Here is a 22,117-nt window from a genome sequence, read left to right on the forward strand (position 1 = left end):
CCAGGTGGAAGAGTCATCCTCCAGAGTTCAGGACATATGGTATATATGGTAGCTTTGTAGCCAACATTCCTGTTGTACTTAGTCAAAATAAGAAACTAGAATATACACGCCAGATGTAGAGATACACACCAGGTGCAAGTGAGAAAGTAGATGAAACATTCACAAAATTTCTCTCCCTGTCTCTGCCTGTTTCTATCTGTTTTTCTGTCTCTCTTTGTCTCTGTCTCTCTATTTCTATTTGTTTCTCTGTCTCTTCATCTTTGTCTCTGTCTCTCTGACTCTCTCTGCCTGTATCTCTCTGTCTTTCTCACACTGTCTTTGTCTCTTTATCTCTGTCTCCATCTCTTTATCTCTCTCTCTCCCCCTTCTCTCTCTGTCTGTCTCTGTTTCTCTGTGTGTGTCTCTCTCTTCTCTCAAGCTAGAGGAAGCAATGTGGGAGTGATAATTAAGGTTAATTCAGTTTTCCATTATAATATCAAGATTTTAATTTGGGGGTCAGCTTGACGGCACAGTGGATAGAACACCAGCCCTGAAGTCAGGAGGACCTGAGTTCAATTCTGGTCTCAGTCACTTAACAGGTCCTAGCTGTGTGATCCTGGACAAGTCACTTAACCCCAATTGCCTGGGGGGGGGGGGGGAGATTTTTAATTTGGAGTATTGGTCACAGAGTTAGATGTGGTCATTTTAAACAAGAATGCATTGGTAGCCAATCACAAACCTAGAAAAGAAATGATGATGTACTCTTCCCTCTTCATGGAAGGTATAGGGAAGCGTTCTCTGTCTCACTGTCTCTCTTTCTCCATTTCTGTCTCTGTCCTTTCTTTCTTGTTCTCTGTGTCTCTCTCTTTTCTTTTCTTTCCTCTCTTTCTCCCTCTCTCCTTTCTTTTCTCCCTCCTTCACTCTTTATCTCTCTGTCTCTCTTTGTCTCTCTCTCTGTGTCTCTCTCCCCCTCTCTCCCTCCCACCTCTTCTCTTCTCTCTCCCTCCCTCCCACACCCTCTCTCCCCTCTCTTTTCTCCTCTCGGTCTCTTTCTCTTTCAAAGCAAACGAGAAAAGCTCTTTTATTGAGGGGAATCTGCCTTGTTCACCTTCACTTATTTCTTCAGAAGATATGCACAATCCCCACAGTACCAAATGTTTCCTATTAATTGCCATGGAAATAAATCTAGGTATTTATCTGCAACCTTTTAATTTTATAAGGAGATAAAGTTACTTGAAGGCAGCAAGGTGGCTTAGTGGGTAGAACACCAGCCCAAAAGGCAGGAAGAACTAGGTTCAAATCTGGCCTCAGACACTTCCTAGCTGTGTGATCCTGTGCAAATCACTTAACCCTGTTTGCCTTAATTCACTGAAAAAGAAAATGGCAAACGACTCCAGGATCTTTGTCAAGAAAACCCCATGGACAGTATTGGCTTACTGTAGTCCATGAAAAGTCAGATGTGACTGAATGTCTGAATAACAAAACTATTGGCCCACGGTCACAGAGGTGAGTGTCAGGGTAGGATTTCAACCCAGATCATCTGACTTGAGTCAGTGGTTTCTTTTCCACCTCATGGTATACTGCTCTTTATAACCATTTGGTTCCAAGACACTATTTAAGAAATTTTAAAATGCCACCAAGAAAATTAGCCCTCACTAGAACCTGAGATATACATGTTTACTGTAGAAGTACATAAATGAATGACTGTCATTCAAATACAAGGGTGGCCATGCTGTGACTGGAAAAACAAAAGCCAAAAGAAGATAGAGATAAGCCTCTGTAGGAGTGGTTATTAAAGTTAATTCAGTCTTCCATTCTAATAGCAAGATTTTAATTTGGGGTATTAGTCTCAGAGTTAGATATGGTAATTTTAAATAAGAATGCATTAAGTTGGCAAATCACAGACCTACAGAACAAATGATGATCTTTTCCCTCCTCATGAAAGAAGTAAGGGGTCTGTGGAAGCAGAATGTGGCAAACCTTGTCAGGTGAAGTCCCTGTGGAAATTAGAATTCACTTAATTGTATTGCTTTCCTGGAAAGGCGGTGTCCCTGGGAGAGGGGAAGGGATATCTTGGAAAATGACTTTGTCTTGTTTTGTAAATATACACACAAATAGGCTTATTATCATGTAAAAATATATGTGTGTATGTATTGTATTTGTATGTATAAGAGTATATATGTATAGAAAAGTGTGCATATATATATACACATAAATACACATACTGGGCATATATGCAAATAAACACATGTGCATATATACACACAGTATACTTTTACATATATGTGCACATATACATATGCAAGTGAATTGTGTGTTTGTTTACACATATACATATATAGGAAAGAATTCCTTTAGAGGCCAATTAGTACAGTAAATCCAACACTGGCAGTCAGTCAGTTGGCAATCATGTGTGAAATACTACATGTCTGGTTTTGTGCTAAGTGCTTGGGATATAAATATAAAGAAAAAGAAAGTGCCCATTCTCAAGGAGTTTAAATTTTAATAAAAGAAGGCAACAATACAACCATTTTAAACTATGCCCAAAGGGCTGTAAAACTGTGCATACACTTTGTTCCAGTGTGCTATTACTAGGTCTGTATCCCAAGGAAATTATAAAGTAGAGAAAGGGATCCACGTGTGCCAAAAATGTAGCAGTTCTTTTTTTGGTGGTAAAGAATTGGAAAATGAGTAAATTTCCATCAATTGGAGAAGTTATGATATATCAAAGTAATGGAATATTATTGGTCTATTAAAAAAAAAGAACAAGTTTTTTAAAACGCCTGGTAGGATTTATGTGAATAGATGCTGAGAGAAACAAGCAGAACCACAAGTATGTTGTACACAGTAAGAGCAAGATTGTGCGAGGATCAACTATGAAAGACTTGGTTCTTCTCAGCGATTCAGTGATCCAAGGCAATCCCAAAAACTTTGGAAAGAAAATGCCATCTGCGTCCAGAGAAAAAACTATGAGACTGACTGTAAATCAACACATGCTATTTTTACTTTTTTTTCTTTTTCTTGTTTTTTTTTCCTCCTATGGGTTTTTCCTTTTGTTCTGATTTTTATTTCCCAATATGATTCATAAAGAAATGTGCATTTAAAAAAATTAATGTACATGTATAACCAGAAAAATAAAAAAGAGATAAAAGAAGACAATATACAAAAGGGGAGCTGAAAATTGGAATGGAGGGAAAGAGTGGATGAGGGCATGATGGCTGTGTAAAGAAGGAGGGATATCTAGTCTGGGACCTTTCCCCAAAATGGAGGTTCCTAGAAGAACATGCTAAAGGAGCTGAGAGAGGAGGTGCTGAGGAACTTTCCAGGTTCCTCTATTACTTACTGGTCAAGGGATCTTGAGCTTAAATAAGTCACCCTCTCTAATTCCAGCTTCCACATCTGTAAAATAATATTCAGCTGAATGACCTACATCATCCCTTTTAGCTCTTAAAAAAAATCCTCTGATTCAAATTCACCTAAAAGCAAAGGAAACTCAGCTAAATTACTTCTAACCCTGAACTTTGAACTTATTTCTTAATCTAACACCTAGCCTCCATCTGATGCTTGGCTTTCTCTGCTTGTAAAAAAGAATATTTATGGGAGGACAGAAAGGCTCTGGGCTTGTCTATAAGAGGGACATTATAAGGCAAAAGAAACTCATTAACCGGGTATAGCCTATTTCCAATATAATGCAAACTAATAAGCAGTATACCCAGCTCACTCTGCATTTGCAAGGAAAGATAACAGAATCCAAATCAGTCACATACACAGGCATCTCTAAAAAGGTTGCCTGTATTTAGTGAACAGCATAAACAGTTTCAGGTATAGGTTTCTTTGTCTGAGGAATGTTGTTAGCATTTGATTTTTAAACCACAGACTAATCTAAAAAGCTCAATCAACATATGGAAGGTTTCATTTCTGCCTGGTGTTTTGGGAAGACCTTACCATAATTATTCCAAAGAAATTTGGTAATTGGAACAAACACAGTTGAATTTATGCAACAAATACTAAATTCACATATTTTCATAAATGTGATTTTTAAAAGGCAGGATCCCTACCCTCTCACCGAAAAAAACAAGTCATATATACATTTTAAAACATAGATAAATAATATAGGTTTAGAATATATTATTTATATATTAAAGGTTAATTTTATGAATAAAACATAAATATAAATAAAAACATGTCAATATATATTTAAAATAAGAGAGAGTCAGGGCAGCTAGGCAGTGCAGTAAATAGAGTACCAACCTTGAAGTCAGGAGGACCTGAGTTCAAATTTGGTGTCAGACATTTAATACATCCTAGCTGTGTGACCTTGGGCCAGTCACTTCTTAACCCCAATTGCAGAGAGAGGGGGGGGGGGTTCTTTAACTTCTTAACTTCCCACAGTTTGTCATCTGATGGAGAAACAAATCAGGTATACAATTTTTCTTTTTATTTTTATGGTGAGGAGAGTCTAGGCCCATGATCTACATCATCAGTAAAAGGAAAAACCAATGTGGAAAATTGGGGTACAAGAGTTGAGCCCAAAAATTTGGGGTTTCTTATGCTCAAAAAGTTATCAAACTGTGCATATCCTTTGGTCCAGCAGTGTTTCTTATGGGATTGTATCCGAAAGAGATCTTAAAGGAGGGAAAGGGACCAACATGTGCAAAAATGTTGTGGCAGCCCTTTTCATATAAACTGGAAACTGAGTGGATGTCCATCAATTGGAGAATGGCTGAATAAATTGTGGTATATGAACGTTATGGAATATTATTGTTCTATAAGAAATGACCAGCAACATGACTAAAGAAAGGCTTGGAGAGACTTACATGAACTGATGCTGAGTGAAATGAACAGAAGTAGGAGATGCCAGTTCCAATAATCTTGTGATGAAGAAAGCCAATTAACAGAAAAAGGAGACAAAAAGGTGTTTTTATAGGAAAAAGGGAGACTTCATATCATTGGTCTTAGGAGTGAAATTGTAGAATGGTTATGTTAAGAATAACATTACTGCTACTCATTAACCCCAGGATGTCACTAATATGCTAATTTTATGGTTTAGAGATAAACTTGGGGAGTAGTTAGATTAGGCATCTCACACTAGACACCCTATCATAGCTGGCCATAAAAAGTAAACTAAGACAAGACAGAGACAATCATGTTCTTTGGGAGCCAGCATCCTGGCCATAAAATGTAAATTAGTACAAGGTAATCTAAAGACTGAAATGCAGCTTTTCTAAGACAGACAACTTGAAGCCTGCATCATATCATCCCGAAGGGCTGCATTTGTAAGGTCATTATTCCCTAGATCCCATATCTGGTGGTTACTACCACATCAGAAAGTCTCTCCCAGTCATGCAGGCCAACAACTGAACTCACAACCTTAAAGACTTTCCTGAAGCACCAAAATTAAGTTAATTTGTCCATGGTGACATGACTCAGAAAAATTGTTTCAGAGGCAACTATTAAATCAAGGGCTTCATGGCTCCAAGGCTAGCCCTCGCTCTACAATGACACTGCTGTTCCTCATATACAAGCAAAGTTAGATAAAAGCAATTCATTTCTCCCTTACAATCTCTTTTGTCCCCCCTTTCTGTGCGGAAGAGGGGGAAAGAAATCATAATCATTTTGCAACATCTTGACAAACTAAAAATATGTGGAGATCCTCTCAACTATCTAGTGACTTAATGGTATAAAGTCATCAACTCCTATTGAAAGAAAAATAAAATATTAACAAACTATGCAAGGACATAAAGCAGATGGTTTCATCCACTGTTGTAACTATCTGCTGTCACAACTATCTGCTGTCCTTGGACAAACGACCTTGCAGTTTTGTCTAAAAAGATCAAAAGTATTTGATCATTTTCCTCTTGTCTCTTGTCCTTTAACAGGGAATGTTTTGTTAAATTTTAATACAAAGCAGCATATGTTTAAATGTAAAAAAGAGTAAAGAAGATAATTAACATAAAACTTCAGAAAAGAGAGAATCAATTAACACTAAAACAATTGGGTCCTTGAAATGAAACATGATCTAGAGTTTGAAGGAGAAAAATTTTCTAACTTGTAAAATGGAGATAAGAATGTTTATCATCATAGCATTGCTATAATGACAGTTTCAATTTATTTCTATTAAACTATAAATAAGTTAAGGAAATTAATCCATCTATGAATAATTAGTAAATGTATTTTGTATTTCTTATATATCCTGCAAGGAATCAATATAGTCAACAAATACTTGTTGAATTGAATTAACAGCTAGGTTAGGTTGCTGTCCTTCATTCTCAGAGGACCAAAATGACATCACAATCTTAGTTGAGTTACTTTGTGTCAGACTTTTGCAAATTAGACCAATAGGAACTCATGCTCTGCAGACCAATATGAGCATGGATTTAATAGCAGAAACAAAATGACAGTAAAGGGGATGGGAAGCTAGCTTAATCTAAACAGATCCAACATTAAGGATTTAAGTCCATTATTTATCCTAGGATTACAGGATTTAGGGTTGGAAAAGATTTTGAAAATTATCTAGAATACTCCTCATCTATACAGATACTGTTAACAAATCAGTCTAATCTACTTATTTAAGCAGCTTCCAAAAGCCCTGTACTTGGAAATGTCTCCACTGGAACAATTATTATGTACAAGATGCAAATTTCAAAATTGCATTTCTTCAAACATACTATAATTCTGTGCTATATATGTATGTACTAGGGAGTGGGGAGGGAAAGGGAGAAGATGTTTCCAGGACATTTTACACATTTCCCAGAAATTAGAGAACTTAATTCACTGAGAAAATTTCTATAGACTACATTTCACAGAGGACTGCATGAGTCCTTTGAAAATGTAATCTTATATAAACCAGGAATAGAAGGGAATTCTGTAGATATGGTTCACTTAGATTTTATAAAAAACAATTTTTTTTTGCTAAAGTACTTCCTCCCATTCTGGTAGAGAAGATGGAGATGTGGACAAAACATAATACAATTAGATGGATAGTCAGACTTAAACCATACTAATTAATTTGACAAGAGATCTCTGGAAGAGCCTTCTATTGGAAGAAGTACTTGAGCTGTGCTTTGAAATAAACAAGAAATTCTATAAAATGAAGAGGAGGTATATTTGAACATGGGGGACCACCTATGGAAAAACATAGAGTTGAAAGATCCAGTGTCATGCACAGGATCAGTTTAACTGGAATAGAGCATTATATGAAGGAGATGACTATGAAATAAGAATGAAACAATAGATGGAAGCCATGTTTGGTGAAATTTATATGCTAAGTTAAGGGTTTTGTATTTTATCCTGGAGACAAATAGCGAAATTAGAGATATCTGAGTGGGGAAGTGATATTATCAAATCGATACTTTAATAGTATCAATTTGATAGAGGAAAAGAATTGGAAATCAAGGGGATGTCCATCAATTGAGAAATGTGTGAATAATTTGTGGTATATTAATGTAATTCTACTGCTCTATAAGAAATGACAAAGGAAACTGATTTTAGAAAAACCTGGAAAAGTTTACATGAACTGATGGAAAGTGAAGTGAGCAGAAGTAAAAGAACATTATACACAGTAACATAAATATTGTACTATGACCCATTGTGAATGATTTGGCTATTCTTGGCAATACAATGATCTGAGATAATTCCAAAGGACTCAAGATGAAAAATACTATCCATCCCCTGAGAAAGAACTAATGAAGTCTGAATGCAAACTACTTTTCACTTTTTTATGGCTCTTTTCTCCTTTGGGTTTTGTGTTTTCTTTCACAATGGGACTAATATGGAAATATGTTTTGCATGATTGTACATGTTTAACCAATATCAGATTGCTTACTGTTTCAGGAAAGAGAAGGAGAAAATCTGTAACTCAATTTTTTAAAAAATAAAGTTCAAAACTGTTTTCATATGTATTTGGGGGAAATAAAATACTATTTTTAAAAAGAATATCAATGTTATTGTTATATGCTGGATGGATCAGAGAAGGAAGAAACTGGAAGCAAGAAAAGTAATTAAAAAGCTACCAAAATAATCCAGAGTAAAGGTGATTAGGGCTTGAACCAGGGGAGATACTATATGAGTAGAGAGAAGAGAGCAATTCTCAGAGACGTAAAGATTTGGCAACTGATTAGATAGGATGTATGAGGGAAAGAAGATTCAAGGATGACTCAAAGGTTGTGAATTTGGGTGACTGAAAGGATAGTAATGTTGTCAAACAGATTTGGGAAATCTGGAGGATATAGAGGTTTGAGTTCTGTTTTAGATGTATTTATGTGAGTGTGAGAGAGAATGTGCATGTGCGTCTATAGGCAGTATAGGAAAATAAAAGGGGGTCTTAAAATTCAATAGAAAAGCAAAAGTCCAAATGATCTTGGAAGACCCCATTTCAAATGGAATAAAGAAATATTTCAGTAACTTCCAGGTTGTGAATATGTCAGTGAAATTATTCTGGTTGTGCAAAGGCCAATTGAAGAACTTTAGAATTCTTCTTCTTCTGAGACGGAGCTATCCAATCCCTTGGCACAGGCATGAAAGAGGCAAGAAAGATTTATAATCAAATTTAGAGAAACCAACCTGAATGTCACTTGACTTTTCTACCACAAAATAATATCTGGCAAGAAGCTGCTTGGACAGTCCCTGATTTCATCTTATCTAATTAAGGGACTCTCAAAAAAAACAAGACAAGGCACAGGTTTCTGTCAGCCAAGCCAGGAAGACCAGTGACAAAAAAAATGCTCTTAAAAGGAGCTGTAGAATTGGTTATTCTAAAATTTTGAGGTTTGCCTCAGGACGGGCATCTGTAATAACAAAATAATGAGGAGAGTTACAGGCCAGGGTCAGTAGGAATATATTGATTTTATATATATATATATATATATATATATATATATATATATATATTTCACAGGAACACCTATTGAAAAAAGTAATTGAGGGGACCAGGATTCAGAAGTACCAAGAAGTCCTCAAAATTTATCTCACATTCCCATCCACATAGGATACTTTGCTGATGATGCCCTCTGTTGTTGAGGACTCTGCTCAGAGTTACCAAAAAAACAACAACAAACAACAACAACAAAAAAAAAAAAAACAAAAAAAAACGTGGATTCAGGGTTTTTGACATTTACTAGATGTATGACCTCCAGTCAATCATTAACCTCTTTGGATTTCAGTCTACTAAAATAGAGCTGTGTTTTGAAGTAAACAACAAATTCTATAAAATGAAGAGGAAGTACATTCAAACTAATAATAATAATTATTATTATTATAATGTTCTGGTTCTGGAAGTCTCTGGACCAGCCTTTGTTTCAGTAATCACCACGAGAATACCCAGGTGTTAAAGTTCAAATTCTTTATTGTCTCCTTGCCTGGGCCTAGGCTAGCTTGGTCTCAGTGAAGGAAATGCAGGAGGCCAGCCATCAGGGTGGTGTGAGATAGAGTGAATCTGTCTCTGAGTCCGAGGGCTTGTGCTCCAGCCTCCAGCCACTACAAAGGTGGGAAATGGAAAAAATGTGTCTCTGAGTTCCACCCTAGCTGAGTTTGTCCCAATTTATATGCTCTTTTATAATTAGATCATTCACAGTATACTGAGTATAAACCAATCATTATATCACTAGGAAACCATTATTTGTTATAAGATTAAGTCAATCATACTGAACTAGAGAACTATTAAGCACCATGCTAAACTAGATAACCATTGTCTTATCAATTCCACTGACTTAACACCTTGTAAGAATCCTTGTTTCAAGTACAGAATTCTGGCCTATAACAAATAATAATGATAACAATACTAATAATAATGCCGATAACTCTGGGAGGTAACTGTTACTATTGTTGATATTATTATCCCCATTTTACAGATGGAGAAACTTAGGTCAATAAAGGTTAAATGATTGCCTAGGATCACAATAGTAAGTGTCTGAGTAAACATAAAACTCCTGGCTTCAGGTTCTGGGCTTTCTTTCTATAAAATGAAGACAATAATATCTGTAATAAATACCTTACAACATTGCTATGAGGGTTAAATGAAATAATGCATATAAAGCACTTTGCAAACCTATATTATATAAATACGGGCTCTTGTTATTATTAGCTACCCAGAGCTCCCTTCCTCTCCTCACTGCTGACCCAACTTCTGCCAATCCCTCCTAGCTCACAGTCCATTTCCACCGTGAAGCCTTCATTACTCCAACTCATGGTTGTTGTTGTTCAGTCATGTCTGTCTCTTCATGACACAATTTGGGGTTTTCTTGGCAAAGACACTGGAATGATTGGCATTTCCTTCTCTACCTTATTGTTTACAATCTGAGGCAAATGTGTTTAAGTGATATAGCCAGGGTCCTACACCTAGTAAGTGTCTGAGGCTAGATTTAAACTTAAATCTTTTCTGACCTCAGGTCAGTGCTCGATCCATTATACCACCTGCCTGCCCACTCCAGCTCATTCTGATTTCCAACTTTTCCCAGCTCTTATATCATTTGCAGTCTTTCCCACCCATCTGGTGACTTAGTCAGAGTCTGTCTTGTATTCTTAAAAGCATCTCCTACCCCCATACGGGTATTCTGAAGATTAAAGGAGAAATTTGTGAAATTCTTAGCAGAGTGCCACTGACTGACATATAGTAAATACATAATAATTGTTTATTTACTTTTTTCCATAAAGATAGTAAAAAGGAAAAACAAAAATTAGATCCCAGGTTCTCTGACTTCAAATCGAATAAGTATACTTTCTATTGCAAATTCAACAAGAATTTTTTAAAGTGCCTGATTTGGTGATAAAGCACTATAGCAGTCAATAGAAGTACCAGGACAAAAATGAAATATTCTCTGTCCTCAAGGAATCTACATTCTATTTTAGCAACAAATAGGTCATTTATATCTGTATTAACAGAAATACCTTCCAGCAAAATTGAGGGCAATGAAAAATTACCTTTCAAAAACAACCTCATCTTGAAAAACATAGCAAATGTTTTCTTTCTACTATAATTAAGAAGTGGCTAACTAATGTGAAACAACTGTCTCAAGGCATCACAAATTAGAAGTCACTATGAGTCCCTCAATTAATAAACAGCATTTTATTATAAATAAACAGTAATTTATTAAGTGCCTACTATGTGCTAAGATACTTTAGGGATACAAATATGAATAAAAACAAAAACAGTTCCAATCCTGAAGAAACTTACAATTTAATAGGTCAACTTTTTACCATTTATACTTCTACCACATAGTCACAATTGAGTTTAGCATTTGGTTAGCAAGAATGCTGTTGTTGTTATTGTTCAATCCTCTGCAACTCATTGTCACCCAACTGGGGCTTTCTTGGCAAAGATACTGAAATGGTTTTCCATTTCCTTCTCTAACTTATTTTGCAGATAAGGAAATTGAGGCAAAAAGGGTTAAATGGCTTGTCCAAGGGTCAAAGAGCTAGTAAATTGCTGGGTTCAAATCTGAACTCAAGTCTTCCTGACTCCAGGCTCAGTACTCTATCTGAAGAAGTATAATATAAATGAAGTACCCATGTTCCAAGTGGGAAAGCAGTTCAAAATATGAAGAACTCAACATGAGAGATATTTATCATATCCAAAAAGGATGCCATTTATTATCCTGAAATGGCTCACAGGCTAAATCAAATATGATTAAACAAAGCTGGATTATATATGATTAAGCAAGATGCTTTTGCTGTTGTGGACTTTTAAAGTAGGAGAAGAGAGGGAGGGAAATAAGAGCAGGGTCTTGGGAGTTAGAGAAAAATTAGGGAGGAGTTGGAGAAGTGTTAGGGAGGGTCCAGAGAGAAACTTAGCTGAGAACAAACTGGCATAAGCATCTATGTGACCAGGCAAACAATGACTTAAGGAAGCAGAGTAGGCTTTTTAGATATGCTAACAATATAGTCTAAGGGATTCAACCTACTACTGTATAAGACTGGATGGGTGGATTGAAATTTTGACATTGGACTGATTAAAGTTCCTTTTGAAGCGAGTTGTGGTCCCTTTAAGAAACTATTTCGTATTGATCTGTGATTCCTTTCAGATTCCCAGGCCCTCCTGGCTGAGGCATATCCTCCCCAGACAAAGTTGTCTTTCCTGGATACCAGGGCCTTTGATTCACACATCCTGATCAAAAGCATCCCTTTGAATTCCAATAGGATATCCGGGCTTGTCCCAGCCCCCACTGAATCTGAGCCAACTCAGGCTGTCCCAGCTCCCACTGGTTCTGATCTGCTCTAGTTGTCCCAGCCCCCATTGGTTCTGATCTGCTCAGGCTTCCCAAGCCCCACAAAGACAACCAATATAATAAGCTTCCATCAACTAAAGTTTTTACAGATGGACCTTGGTGGCTCACTCAGCTGCCAGTACTTTCTGTTCACTGAGAACTGCATTCTCAGTGCAAAACTCCATTTTCCATAGATCTGCCATCATAGAAGTCAGTCTCTGGTTAAACTGATTTCTATCTAACAATAAACTTTCATTTTGCAACTAATCTTTGGGAATGAGTGAATTCTTTCACTCCTAGAACCTGCAGCCGATTTAATGGGGGATTCTTGATAACTTTCTTATAACCACTAGGGATCTAGACCACACAAATAGCATCACTTTTCTATAGCATATCCATACCTAGCTGTCCCTGGTTAGCAAAAATACTTAGTTAAAAATAGGAAATTAGTAGACATCATCCTCTTTCCTCAATTTTTAATCATCCCACCATGAGTAAGCTCCTCTTTTAAGTGATTTACTCTGCTCTCTACTCCTCCTGACCTGAGTGGTAGCAATGGGTTTGTGGTATCAAGAGGTCTCTGCTGTCCCTTATATAAGGGAATGTCCCCAGGGTCTCTTCTCCTCTTCTCCACAGGGCTTTGTGTCTCATAATTTTTACCTATTCCTCAATTAAATTTGTCTTTAAAAATGATTTTTAGAAAGCAATTTATTTTATTAAACCCCAGGTGTCAAATTTGCCAGTATAGCTCTGTTCATTGCATACTTTTTCAACTGAATAGTTCAATTAAAAAATGGCCTTCACTTTCTTCTTTGAGTAGCTTTTATTTTATAAGTGCTTTTTTAACTTAGGTTAATATTCCTACAAAATACACTGACCTGGAATGACTTTTAAGTTCATTATTAAAGCCCATGTGACTAAACAAACAAACAAACAAACCTGATAACATTATTATGCAGATTAAATGTGCCTAATGCAGAGTCTAAAAGCAAAGATCCCTGTGGGTAGCCCACAAGGAACTATGTTCCCTATTGATAGGGTAGGAAATAACAAATGATTTTCTCCCTAACTAATGAAAACAAATTCAAAGTAACATTTTGGAAAATTTTTCAGTCATATTTTAAATTGCTTTAGGAAATTACCTAAAAATAATTTTTTATGTGTGGTATTTTAGGTATCACAATGCCTACTTACTTCATGAGTCACTGTGTCCAAAAAAATTTATCATGTTACAGTGGCCAACCTTCTGGTGATGAATTGCAATATTGGGCAAAACTTGAAACTGAACTAAACTTCAAATATACAACATATGGTTATGTTGCTGAACATGAACTTGTTCCTATTTATTTCTACCTGTTCATTTTAGAAAGGAACTCTTGATGGGAGGAGAAGGGAGCAGAAATATTTTAAGGCTGAAGGAAGAAGAATAAATATCTGAGCTTGTCAATACACAAATATTATTCCTTTTTGTAACATTCAGTATTACCCTGAGGAAATAGGGCTTGAAAAGGGGTTGCACATATCTAGAAAGTTTCAGAGGCAGGAATAGAACTCAGACCTCTTTGCCATAGGTTTAACATTCTATCTATCCACTTATCCACTCTATTCATATGCTGCTTTAAGCTAGAGTAACCCTCTGCTCAAAGTCCATTTACCAAAATCTATTAGCATAAGACTCTCCTCATTGGTGGAGATTGGAAAATCAATGTTTCTCTTCTGTATGAGGGACAGAGCTGATCAGACTTTGGGTGAGAGAGTAGACCTTCTGGCCTCCAGCCTTGAGAGAGAGTAGACACATGATTCCCGATTGTCTCTGGGGAAAAGTCCCAGAAGAAAAACTAGGAAGGAACCACTATGTAGAGCAGTTGGCACCTCCACACCTCATTATGTCATGTCAGTTTCTCAGAGTCTCTCTCTTTCTTTCCTAAAGAGTATCTGGAATTATGCATCTTCTGTGCCAAAATTTAGAAGATAAAAGACCAGAATCTTGCTTCTTCCCACCTCTCACCAATTCTACCTGATGTGGTAAACCAGATGGGTTTGGTCATGTGAAGAATTCACAGTGGCCATTTTTTTGGCAAAAGGTAGATTTATTTAGAAGAAGTTACAGACAAAATGAAGAGATATAATAGACACCAGGAGTGGTAAACACGAAATAGAGTGGGAAAACATATAGTTCGCAAGAAAGGAGTTTTAACAATTAAGGATGGAAAGAGTAAGTACCCTAGTGGAACCCACAATTAGCCAGGAGAAAGGAAACACTCCATGAGATTGGGGCATGTCTTTAGTTACCCTAAAAGAGTAAGACACCATAAGGTATGGTGGGGATTGAGAGGAGAGCACAGTGAGGGGATAAGAGGAAAGATACCATATGACATGGGGAAGGGGGGAAGGGAAAGAAGCTATGAGATAGAATGCTGTAGTGGATTGACCCAATGAGTTCAGCAAAGATGGCATAGGTCAGTGGTTCTCACACTTTTGTTTTCAGTATCTTTATCCGATTAAAAATTATTGAGGCTCTCTCCAAAGAGTTTTTGTTTATCTGGAATATATTTATAGACATTTACCATATTGCAAATAAAAACTACTTTTGAATTTGTCGACCCTCTAAAAGGGTTTTAGAGATCCCCAGGATTCTCTAGACCATACTTTGAGAACCACTGGCATAAGTCATAGACAGACTTTTTTTTAAGGGAAATTTAACCTCAGGAACATGACTGAGATAGTCTCAGCAAGATGGGACTATCAGGTTAAATTGATCTCTGTCAGTGCCTTTCCCTGTTTGCCTCAAGGTAATTCTACCAACCAAACCCAGCCATACAAGACCTCGTCACTATCCATCACAAAAGTAAAGTAATTGATATCCACCAAGGAAAATGATCCAAATAGATTGTGAGAAGAGGTTTACACAAGTGGAGAAACAGGGACTAGATACCACATCTTCTGAATCTATTAGTCCATTTTATTTCCAAAGTATATCTGACTTAACAGGAAACTACTAGAACAAAATTGATTCTTGCACTGTGACTCAGTCGTATGTTCAGGGCATGAATATACCAGGATATAGGAAATTTGTAAGAGGAACTAAAAACATAATTCAGAAATACATCAGCATTATACATTCTCAAGTTTGGAGGGTTTATGGTCAGTAGAGACAGCTGGTGGCACAATGGATAGAACTCTGGGCCTGGAATCAGAAAGACCTGAATTCAAATCTAACCTCAGTCACTTACTATGTGACCCTGACTAAGTCACCTACCTTCTGTTTACTTTAGATTCCACATCTGTAAAATGAGGAAACAATAGCATCTGTCTTAGAGAATTGTTGTGAGGACCAAATGAGATAATATACATTAAAAAAAAAAAGTACTCAGTATAGCACCTAAAACACAATAAGTGCTATAAAATGCTTATTTTTTTTTCTCTCTTTGCCTTTTTCTTCCCCAATAAATGGGAAATCACTATTACTTTAGCTGATAGAAATTTCTTAAGGTGACAGTTAAAGTCAAGCTGTTCCCAAGATTGTCTAAATCCTCTTGAAACATGCTATATATGATCAGAAATGAAAAGTAAAACAGTCTTGAAGTTTCATCTCATATCCACTAAATTGGCAAATATGAAAAAAGAAGAAATAGTCAATGTTGAAGGGACAGTGGGAACACAGGAAATCAATACCATGCTGTGGGACTGTGAAACAATCCAACAATAAGACAAAACAATTTGAACCTATTGATATCTTTTGACCTTAAAATCATACAAAGCACCAAAAATAGAAAAATGGTCACACAAATACCAAAACATTCAGCATAGCAATCTTTTTTAGTAACAAAAGAAAAAAGTGGATATCAAGCAATTAAGAAAACAATCAAATCAATTGTGATACATATAAGTAATGGAATAACATTGTAACCCATCCCCCCAGAAAAAAAAAAGCAGGGCAAATATGAGGTAATTCTGAGAAACATAGGAATAATGGCAGAATCAGTACAATATTGACAGTGACCACTATATTATAAATTTAAAGATCAATAAAATATTATCCCTAATAACCATATAATCTGGATGGTTCCAGACTTCCAAAGAACATATAATAAGCATTCCTAGCTCTTCTTCATTCTTAAAAAGTTTTCAATTGACACTGCCATCCCTTCAAATTATCTCTTCACTCTTTCACAATTAAATTGCTTGAAAAGTTTATCTGAAATTATTGCCTCTATTTTCTCATTTCCCATTCACTTAACAACTCCTTGTAGTTTTTTATAATGCAAATTTGTTTTATTTTCAATTCATGGAACAAAATGAGTATTTCCATAACATAGCACAATTAAAATATGATTGTACATGAAACTGCAAATCTACTACATATAACTTGCTACCTCTTCAAAAATACAAGAATTATGTGTAAATTTCTTTTCAATTTTTCCTTCTCTTTTCCCCCTTCACCTTACAAGTGGTTATCATTAGACACAAACAGGAATATATGTATAAAATTATTCTATACATACTTCACTTTATCAGTTCTTTTTTCTGGATAGCATCTTTCTTCATATGCTCTTTATTGTTAATTTGGTTATTTATAATAGTCAAAATAACTCAGTCACTCAAAGCCATTCTTAATTTATTTAATATTTTTTCCATTTACATTTCAAGCAATTTTTTTCATTTGGTTTTAAAACTTTTGAGTTCCAGATTCTCTTCCTTATCCCCACCTCCAGCCCCCATTAAGAAACCACATGTGAAGTCTCTAAGTCATTATTAAAATAATATCACATTATTGTATTTTACTACATACAAGTTTTCTTGATTATTCCCACTTTGTTTTTCATCATTTCATGGAAGTCTTTTCATGCCTTTCTAAGATCATTGAACTCTTTGCACTTAATAGATTTTTTATTTTTTTCCAATTACATGTAAAGATAGATTCATTTTTATAAAATTTTTGAGTTCCAAATTTGTATCCTACCTTCTCCCCTCCCCAAGACAGCAAGCAATCTAATTTAGGTTATATACATGCAATCATATTAAACATTTTAGCACATTAGTCATGTTGTGAAAGAAAAATCAGAGGGGGAAAAAGTGAAAATAGTATGCTTCTATCTACATTCAGGCTCTATAATTCTTTCTCTGGATGTGAATAGCATTTTCTGTCACCATTTGTATTCTGTATAAGAATACAATTCTTATGGAGTTGTCTTGGATCATACTACTTCTGAGAAGAGCTGAAGTTGCTCATCACATAATCTTACTATTATTGTATACAATATTCTCCGGGTTTTGCTCACTTCACTCAGCATCAGTTCACTTAAGTTTTCCCAGGTTTTTCTGAAATCAGCCAGCTCATCATTTCTTATAGCACAGTAATATTGTATCACAACCATAAACCTCAATATGTTCAGCCATTCTCCAGTTGAGGGGGATCCCTGTAGTTTCTCTCCAGCTATCAGTATCAACAATTTTCTTTTTGATGCAGTATTGTATGTTCAGTGAATGAAGGACAGGCTTCAATTACCATATACCACTAAAAATGAGAAAATGCTTTATATCTGTTTCCCCATTTGAAAATTAGGTATAATTAGGCCTGCCTCTTTAAGAGGTCTAGATGAATGCAAAAATCTAGAAGTATTTTGAGCTCTTAAAAAAAAAAAAAAAAAAAAGATAAATCAATGCAAGGAATTTCTATGATTACTTACCTGTATATTGGTAACCAGATCTCAGCAAACTGTAGATTCCACAAGGCAGAATGAGCTCCTCTGTTTAAAAAAAAAATGAATTAGCTTATCAACAATTACTAGAATTAAACAGAATAATTAATGATGAGAAATTTGGGTTTCTCTTAGTTTTGCTTGCATTATTATAGGATACTTAAAATCAACTCCACTTCTCAATTCCAAACCAATTTTCTAATTCCTATAGAATATTTAAAAGAATTTCTGCTTCAATAGGACGGACCAGATGCACTCAGCAAAAGAAAGCCAAAGATAACAAAGGAGGCATTAGAATTCAAAATACCCCCATGGGAGCAATGGCATAACTAGAAATCCCAGGATATGCATCAAGATTGGAAGGAGAAAAGAAAGATAGGTTGTTGAACTAGAATAGGGAATCTAATGCTTAGCATGGACAATTCTGATTAATTCTGTCATTTGGGCTCAGGCTGAGGTTATTAGCCTAATCAATGTGATACAAGTTCTCCTCAGAGTCTAATAAAATGACAAGAGCAGAGTAAGGTTGCAAACTGGCCCTACAAACAATCACAATGAATAGCTTATCACAGAAGAAACAGCAAAGAAAATAGCAGGACTTCATTATCTAGTATCAGGAGAAGATACACCAGAACACTTAGAAATACCAATGCCCCCCAATTTTGAACAGGGAGAAATGCTTCTGCACAAAAGATGTTGACCACTAAAGCAGACAAACCAGGAAGGAGTATAAAAGGGGCTGATGACATATATAATTAATGTATATTCATTAGGTACCAATACAATTCAACTAAATTAGAAACAGATCTTATCAGTTATGAGCAAGGATTAGTTTTTTACTGATAGCCAAGCAAGTAAAAGACAATCATAAAAAATAACAAGATTAAATAAGAAGTAAATCTAGACACAGCTAAATCATGAAAAGATTAAATGAGTTTAGATTAATAAGAAGTAAAATCTAGAACCTGCTAAAATATGAAGAGAATTTGAAAATCTTAATGTTAAAATGCAAGCTCCAGAAGTTATACCTAATAAGACAAATGACAAAAAGAACATTAATATTTCAAACAGTTTTTAAAAGGAGATGAGCATACTTAAGTAAGGAATTTCAAAAGGTCTTTTTTTTTTTAAGTTTGATGGAATGAATTCAACTAGTAAATTGTATCATAATAAAACCAAGTAATTTTTTAAAAGCTGATATCTGTCTTAACTATCATGAATACATTATTCTCTTATAGTCATTAACATAATGTGAAAAACATTTCAGGACTTCTACACAATCTTATTTGTAACAGCCATTGCTATAGTAAGAATCTAAGGAAAAAAGGAGGCTCTATCAAGAATAAGGACAAGCAGCAAATAATATCTTTTCAGAAGTAAATTTAGAGAGCTTTAAAGATATGCAGAAAGGCATCATAAGATTACATCAGGATCTGGTTGTTAGAGCATAGGAAAAAATATGAATGCTATATTGCAAAATTAAAGGCAAGAAAAATGAAATGAAATGAATTGGAAAAACAACAGCATATCCAAAATTTTAGATTCCCTTAAGTAAAGGAGGTACAAGGAGTCTAAGTACCAGAGAAGATAACAAAAGAGAACAAAAACAATTCAAGATAAATCAAAAACTTTACTATAGTCTTGAGAAATCTTCTGGCCATTGACCTGGCCACAAGAAATAAATGGAAGTTAAATAAATTGAAAACTAGAAAGTCTGCTCACCATTCATAAAACATACAACAGAACAATTAACTTTAGTGGAGGATAGTGAAACTTTATGTCTGTAAAGTGGAAAGCAGTAGAGCTAGACAAAATCTATAATCATTGGTCCAAATGCTTCACAGTGCTTCACAAATTACAAACAAGGCTCATCAGCTTGTTCACATAATAAGGTCCCACCTTTCTCAACAGAAGGAATCACATGTCCATTAATAAAAAATGGAAATATAAAAGTTAGGCTAATTTATATAAAAAATGTAGTTTAAATAATTAAAAAGCTCTATTAAAAATAACCTTTATATGTTGGCTAGCAAAAAGGATGTATAAAAAGCAAAAAGCCAGCAACATCCTAAAAGTATACAAAGCAACTTACTATCAATTTAGTAATTATTGAAGAAGCTATCTTCTTCATTTATATTTTTTCAATCATTAAAAAAAGCCTCTCAGTTCCACATTAGTATTTAATATCCATGTGCAAAACTAGTTTATATTTAAAACATAAAGATGCCAAGACAATTGATATTTAAGCTTTTTCAAGAAGACAGTTTAAACCACTTCTTGTTCTGTATACTCTTAAATCCATTCTAATTCTCTTAGATATAACTAAGGATAGGAAAATCAACACATTTTATTAAATACTTGATAAGCATGGGTTATATCAAATTATATGCCAGCACTGAAAAATTACATTAAATAGCTCCTACTACTTGCTGATTCTCTCCAATGATACAAAAATGACATCTGAATTCAATATTCATACAACTTTTTAATGTATGCTAAGGAAAGAGAAAGAGTGAAGGCATCAAGCTTGAATCCAGAGATTACATTGAATAATGAATAAGGTAATACCTACAAAAACCTTCTTCTCCTCTAGGCAAGTCACAGTATGCATAAAGAAATGAAGGAGTAGGCTGCAGCTGAATGTTATAAGAAATAATTGGCATCCTCAAGTCAAAATTGAGTGGGAAAAATATTTAAAGCCATCAACACATTGAAATATGGTTCTTCTTAGTGTATAGTATTCAATCTATAAAATAGACTATAGCAGATTTAGAAATTATCTTAACAAAAACCTGTATAATACTAACAAAAAATATGGCCTAACACCATAAAGAAATTATTTTTTTTCTTTTTTTTCTTTTTTTCTTTTTTTATTTAGTAGCCTTTTATTTACAGGTTATATGCATGGGTAACTTTACAGGGTTAACAATTGCCAAATCTCTTGTTCCAATTTTTCACCTCTTACCCCCCCACCCCCCCCCTAGATGCCAGGATGACCAGTAGATGTTAAATACGTTAAAATATAAATTAGATACACAATAAGTATACATGACCAAAACATTATTTTGCTGTATAAAAAAGAATCAGACTCTGAAATATTGTACAATTAGCTTGTGAAGGAAATCAAAAATGCAGGTGGGCATAAATATAGGGATTGGGAATTCAATGTAATGGTTTTTAGTCATCTCCCAGAGTTCTTTCTCTGGACGTAGCTGGTTCAGTTCATTACTGCTCCATTGGAAATGGTTTGGTTGATCTCGTTGCTGAGGATGGCCAGGTCCATCAGAACTGGTCATCATATAGTATTGTTGTTGAAGTATATAATGATCTCCTGGTCCTGCTCATTTCACTCAGCATCAGTTCGTGTAAGTCTCTCCAGGGCTTTCTGAAATCATCCTGTTGGTCATTTCTTATAGAACAGTAATATTCCATAATATTCATATACCACAGTTTATTCAGCCATTCTCCAACTGATGGGCATCCATTCAGTTTCCAGTTTCTAGCTACTACAAAAAGGGCTGCCACAAACATTCGTGCACATACAGGTCCCTTTCCCTTCTTTATAATCTCTTTGGGATATAATCCCAGTAGTAACACTGCTGGATCAAAGGGTATGCACAGTTTGATAACTTTTTGAGCATAGTTCCAAACTACTCTCCAAAATGGTTGGATTCGTTCACAACTCCACCAACAATGCATCAATGTTCCAGCATAAAGAAATTATAGTGAAGAAGTATTAATTCACTAAAAAGGAAGAAGAGGATTGATAAACATTCTTAGAGATCTATGTGTGTAACAGATCAAAAATCTACAGATCTAGTTTTGGTACAAGCAGATATCACCATTGCCAAGCAACCATAAAGAAGGGATAGAATTAAAGAGTTTTTCATTGGTGATATTGTGCCATGAACTCAATCAGCAATATGTCAACAAAAGACTAAACAAATGATTGAGTAATGTGGATTTGTTGGTAGAAATGGAAAGGTTTGTGACGGTGGTCGAAAATCAGATTATTATCACCAGAAATTATAGGAAAGTTACCTTAAAATGTCCCAAGTGTGGATTATGCAAAGAACTAGTACAGGGATTGCTTTTCCTGAACAGAATATTGCCAACCAAAAGAAAGACAATCATAAACATACAAAGTGCTACAAGTTGTCAAAATTATCATCTATTAAATACTTAGGAGACATTATTTGGTGGTTACAATTACCCAACAGAAGCTTGCTAGCTTTC

The 22,117-nt window shown here is 35.2% G+C and overlaps 1 protein-coding gene across 1 annotated transcript in view; it reads right to left on the reverse strand.

The window, feature by feature from the left end:
- Positions 1 to 20,487, reverse strand: part of NCALD (neurocalcin delta) — a 382,750-nt gene extending 362,263 nt beyond the window's left edge. Inside the window, exons 1-2 of the mRNA XM_023496426.2 lie at positions 20,454 to 20,487; positions 17,870 to 17,929 (exon numbers count right to left, since the gene is read on the reverse strand). The gene's annotated coding sequence lies outside the window, so the exon portion shown is untranslated. The remainder of the gene's footprint in view (positions 1 to 17,869; positions 17,930 to 20,453) is intronic.
- Between the last annotated feature and the right edge of the window lie 1,630 nt (positions 20,488 to 22,117).

This window comes from Sarcophilus harrisii, chromosome 1 (assembly GCF_902635505.1).
Source record: "Sarcophilus harrisii chromosome 1, mSarHar1.11, whole genome shotgun sequence".
Taxonomy (NCBI): Eukaryota; Metazoa; Chordata; class Mammalia; order Dasyuromorphia; family Dasyuridae; genus Sarcophilus; species Sarcophilus harrisii.